Below are 5580 nucleotides of genomic sequence, written 5' to 3'. Positions count from 1 at the left end.
TGAGTAGATCATAGTCATGTGAAATGAGTCAAAGATTGTATTAGGAAGGAAATCGTGTGTCCTCTGTGCTCAGGAACTCTGGTCAGGATCAGTCAAAACCCTTCCTCTCAGTCATCCTTCCTTCTACACGTGAAATGCAGGGGCTTTAACAAGACAGATTTTAAGACAAACAAAATTTTCTAATGTTCAGGAACAGAAGTTTTTCACTGATCAGGTTTCTTGAGGTTTTGATGCCCTCCTGAACAACAAAGACACAATCTCTGTCATCATTTTACTCCCTTCTGTTTTCAACAGTGTCCTTAATCCATCCCCTCTGTACTTCATTTAAAAAAAGAAAAAAAAAATATATATATACATGCACTGGAAGACACTAATCTTACTGAGTTCAGATAATGTTAACTTGTAAATTTCAGCAACTAAATTGAAATTTACTTGTTGCTATTTGTGAAAATGGTTTATTAAGCTAACTACAATTTGAAACTTTCAGAGTAAAAGTAGGGATAGTAAATGTAGAAGACATTTTTAATAATAAGGTAACACTATCATTCAAGTTTTAAAAACATTAGTTTATGACATTAAATAGTGTTAAAGTATTAGAAAAATACTAAAATATCTCCAAACTTAACAAAAAAAAGAGAAATATGATTCAATCATTCTAAATCTGTTCAGATTTGTAGTGCCTTAAAAGGAAAAATTATCCATAAATGCATAAAATAATTTGTTGTACTAATTTATTACAATGAGAAATGGTGAATGGTGGCATAAAATTCCAATTTACTTACATCACAAAATTACAAATTGCCTTTCAAAATTCTGTAAATTTATATGGTCATAATGTTAATGAAATTTATGTTATCTCAAAACATCACTGATTAGTTATAATTCAGTGAGATATAAGAACAACATATGAGAGAATTACAGACGTCATTGAGGAAATCCCACCTCCTCTCACCACCCACCTGAATCTTGAGATCTCACTGTTACTGAAGCTGAGAAACACATTCAAACCAACTGAGTCTTGGGGCCATTCTGTGGATGCAGATTATGGTCCCTAAGACATGTAAGAAGGGATGCTGTCAGTCATCTCCCTCCAGGGCCCTTGACTGTCATGTCACCTGTAGGTGCAGGGTGGCCCTGGCCCTGGCATTGTTGGAAAGGGGAACCTCATAAGAGAAAACGGAATTTACCTAATCTCTGGGAAAAAACAGAGTAGCAACAGCTGGGTTCCAAATTTTATGATGTGTGAGCTCATTTTCTTAGGTAATCTTTCCCAGGTGGGTTGTCTGGTCTCAGTGCTTGTCAACAAAACAGAAGTTTTAAAATAACTCTAATTTTCAACTTTCTTTTTTCATTTCCTTGTCACATTATTCAGTGTATCTTTGCTGACTGAGAGATTCCTGGTGGTCTTCATACATATTCCTCAGTGGTCCCTGGATTTCAAGGGCACAGGTCGCCTATATACCACTTTTTTGGAAATGAAGAAAATGCCCCCTGTGCCAGATCTACATAGGTGAAGGGCTCTGTCACCCAGAGGTCGCAGCCTTGAGACAGGGCACCTGGCATAGAAAGCGGAATGCAAAGGTATCTTTTTACCCTTTTGCCCCAACCAGTTTGGGAAGGTGCATTTTGGAGGACAGAAAGAAAACCTCCACTCAGGTAGCGTGGAGGGTTGGATTATGCGCTGTCCTAACCGAGATACCTCATTTCAATGTGGACACCCAGGCTCCCACGGCGGGGTGTTCTGCCAGCCTGTCCAGTCCCCTCTGTTGTTTCTACTTACAGGGATGTTTTACTTCACACACTCAGCGTTAGAGTGTGTAGAATAAAATGGTCACAGTATCCTTAGCAACTGACACATTTTATTAATATTTGCTTCTGGGACACCCATCCACCACAAACTCTGACATTAACCTTAACCTTAACCTTAACCTTGATCATTACTGCCATGTTTGTGGTACACTTTCTTAATCAAATACCGTCTGATGCTAAAGTAGTAACTTTTCCCCTCTCAGTCTATGGATTTTCCCCAAGGCGCCAGACCTAAGCATGCTTGGGTTTAGCCTGGCATACCCCGCATGTACCATCTTTCATGCTGTAACCAGTAACTTTGCATTTGGCTGCAGTCAGAACCACCTGGTCCCCAGACTCCCATGTCTTCCACTATGGTTTTCCCTGCTGCCTCCAGCCCAGTCCAATCTGTCACCTGCAGCTGTCACTCTGACTCTGTTGCTCTATCCAGTCAGCGTTCTTAGGTCTTCACTTGTTTGCCCTCTTGGAAGATTTTCAAGTCCTTCTTTATAATTTGTTTTCTCTAATTATCAAATAAAAACTGTCCCCCAAGAATTCTATACCCAGAAAAGCTATATATTAAAAAGAGAAATAAAAACATTCCAGAAAAATAAAAACTAAGGCAATTTGTTGAAAGTAAACAGATTTTATAAGAAATACTAAAAGAAATTTTAAGACTGAAATAAATTGAGGCCATTCAATAATTTGAATGCATAAGAAAAACAAAGCATACCGTTAAAGGTAATTATATAATTATAAAACAGTATAAATAAATTTTTTCTTACATTACTGATTTTTAAAAGAAACTGTATAAAGATGTGTTTGTAATTTTATGGGGGCTATAACATACAGAAATTTAATGTATTTCCCAATAGCAGCACAGAGGAGGTGAATGGGAATGAAGGCATGTTGTGCTGAGCAAATGCTACCAGATAATAACTGGAATCCACAAATGAGGAGGACCAAAAATGGGCAATAATTTTAACATCACAAATTTTTCGATATATCTTTGCCCTCTTCCTTCAGCTTTTTTAAACAGATAAAGAGATAACTATAAGAACATATTGTTGCATTTGTAACTATATAGGTACAATAAATATAACATTATCATAACAAAAAGGGGTAAAAGGGGAATAAAGCTATATAGGAACTGCATTTCTATAAAAAGACATAGGGGTACAATTGTGATATTTCAGTACATGTAGACATTGTGCAATAATTTCATCATGGTATTATAGTAGGTGCAATTATGTGTCGATCAAAATTAAAAGTAAAAAGACAAATTTAGGAGAAAATCATGGTACAAATTAAAATATCAGATGGTAAATATTCAAAGGGGGGGAAATTACTTTAAAATTTGATTACAACTAATTATTATTATTAAAATTAGAGGCATTTTAAATTTGAGTGGTTATATACCAAACACCAGAAATTAGTTTTGGTTAAAATGGAAATAAGAGTTTTTTCATAATTACAGTTCAGAAGGCAGAAATGAGCCATATTGACGCTGGGCATTGTGTAGCACAGAGGCCACCAGTACCCAGCAACTGATGCTTCCTGAGCTGCTGTGTTCTTGCCCCAGGGACTAACTTTGTTTAATGCAGGTTCTTGAAGTTACAGTCTTTTCCTACTGGGATAAGCTATCTTATCCCTAGAGGGCCCCAACCTTGGACCTATCTGGGGGAAGCTACGGCAAGTGAAACAATCTTCAGGGACCTGTTCCTGTGGCAAAAGAGCTGTTCCTTACAGAACCCAGCAAAAGGAGAGAGAAACTTCCCAAATCATGGTGCAGCCTGCCCTGGCACCCAAACCTGGGAGCATCAGATAAGAGCTGCAGGCAAGATAAGCTCTTGACAACCAGCTGGTACTTGGGGAGCGTCTGCATAGATGCCACGCTGCTCTGGGAAGGAGTGTCACCCTGACGACACCTTTTCAATGCCTGATACTTCCAGACCCGCTGTGCCATGCATTCTTTCTCTCACAGTTAGAGATGACTTGTTTTTCAAGACTTGCCTATTTACTGAAGATTTTCAATTAACCAGAACCCATCTAATTAGAATCTTTGGTTACCTTGATAGTCCCCACTTTGAATAAAGATTTTTAATAGTTATAATAGCAGATATTTACATAGTACTTACCCTGTGCCAGGAACATGAGCAGATTCTATTACCCCACTTTACAGATAGAAAAACTGAGACACAGAAATGTTTAAGTAACTCATCTACAGATAGTAGCTAACGGAGGTTTCAGTCTCAGGCAGCCTGAATCCAGAGCCTTGGATGAAATTGGGTGCTTAAGAAATGAATATAGATTTGATTAACTGAGAGACCACCCTGCTTTGGTTAGTCACTCTTGTACCATAAGCTCAATAAGCTTAATGTTTGTTTCCCCCAAATTCATATGTTGAAACCCCAACCCCCAATATGATGGTATTAGAAGATGGGGACATTGAGAGTTAATTAGGTGATGAAGGTGGCACCTTCATGAATGGGATTAGTGGCCTTATGAAAGTGACTTCAGAGAGCTTTCCACCTCTTTTCTAGCAAATGAGAATTCATTGAGAAGATGTCAGTCTGCAATGTGGAAGTGGGCCCTCACCAAAACCCTACCATGGTGGCACCCTGATCTTAGACTTTCAGCCTCCAAAACAGTGAGAAATAAATTTCTGTTGTTTAAACGCCACCCAGTCTATGGTTCTTTGTACCAGCAGCCCAAACAAACCAAGACAGTAAGTACACTGGAAATGCAGAGTCCGTAAGAGATAAACATTTGGCCAGTCCTCTGATAAGGCTGGAACGTCCAAGTATAAAAGCAGGAGGCTAACCTCTTCTGGAAGTGGAGGAAGAGAAGCTGGGGGCAGAGCGCTGCCCCGTGGGGATGCCTGCTCCAAGTCTCAGCAGTCCCTGGGGCCTGCTGGCATCACACTTTGTCACAGACACAGGTTCCAGGACTACCCCTGGTCTGAAAGTCCTTACATTCTCTGTGTGTGTCCTCTGAAGGGTGAGGATAGTGTCCTCTCACCCCACTGCTTGTATCCAAAGCGAGGACATTTGGGGACCAGAAATAACCCTAATCCTTCCTCATGTTTCTCCCTGCAGGTCCCAGGATACAAATGTGGAAAACACGTCTCAGAAACAGTCTTGCTTTCCTGAAGTTCTTGAGATTCAATAAGCATGTTAAAAACATTCAGAGTTCTGGCTGATATTCATTGGAGACTGGAAATGCACAGAGGCACCTTGAGATGTCCCCAGGTCACCCGATATCCTCCAAAATGTCTCTTCCTCTTATGTCGTGTTATGTGCCAACTCCTGGTGTCTCAGACCTCCCCACACTGCCTTCTGATTCAAGTGCTTTGTGGATGACTCTGCAGGAAATCAGCATTGGCAACTCACCTGTGCTGCCATCCCTTTTACCTACTTTCCTCCATTCCAATTTTTATCCTCAAGCTAAGCTTTCAGAGTTGACACTTTAGTTAAATGTCAATTTCCCAAATTGAAAGTCTGCACAAATATTTAAAACCAAAAGACAATAAATACATTAAAGATGGTCATACTCTACCCAGATGTTTAATTCCATGGGGCATCCTTAGGAAAATGTTATTTCCAACACCTGTTGGACTAAAATTTCAGGGAATGTTTGTCTTGCGTGACACCTCCCACTCAAAGATTTTTCTATAGAGATTCCTCAGACTCTGAAGCCCAAACAATGTACATCTCTGTCGTTATCTTCTCTGTAGTCCATTTTCCCCATTTTGCCAATTCCCTACCCTCTTCCTCCCCAAACATACAGTTA

The 5580-nt window shown here is 39.6% G+C and overlaps 1 long non-coding RNA gene across 1 annotated transcript; it reads left to right on the top strand.

Annotated features, from left to right (window-relative positions):
• The first annotated feature begins 616 nt into the window (after positions 1–616).
• LOC123623523 lies at positions 617–5336 on the top strand. Its single transcript, XR_006729872.1, has 2 exons — positions 617–1581; positions 4887–5336. It is a non-coding gene; the product is annotated as an uncharacterized LOC123623523 (long non-coding RNA).
• Positions 5337–5580: the final 244 nt, after the last annotated feature.

This window comes from Lemur catta, chromosome 18 (assembly GCF_020740605.2).
Source record: "Lemur catta isolate mLemCat1 chromosome 18, mLemCat1.pri, whole genome shotgun sequence".
NCBI classification, from domain to species: Eukaryota; Metazoa; Chordata; class Mammalia; order Primates; family Lemuridae; genus Lemur; species Lemur catta.
This window is presented reverse-complemented; position numbering and strand designations above follow the sequence as displayed.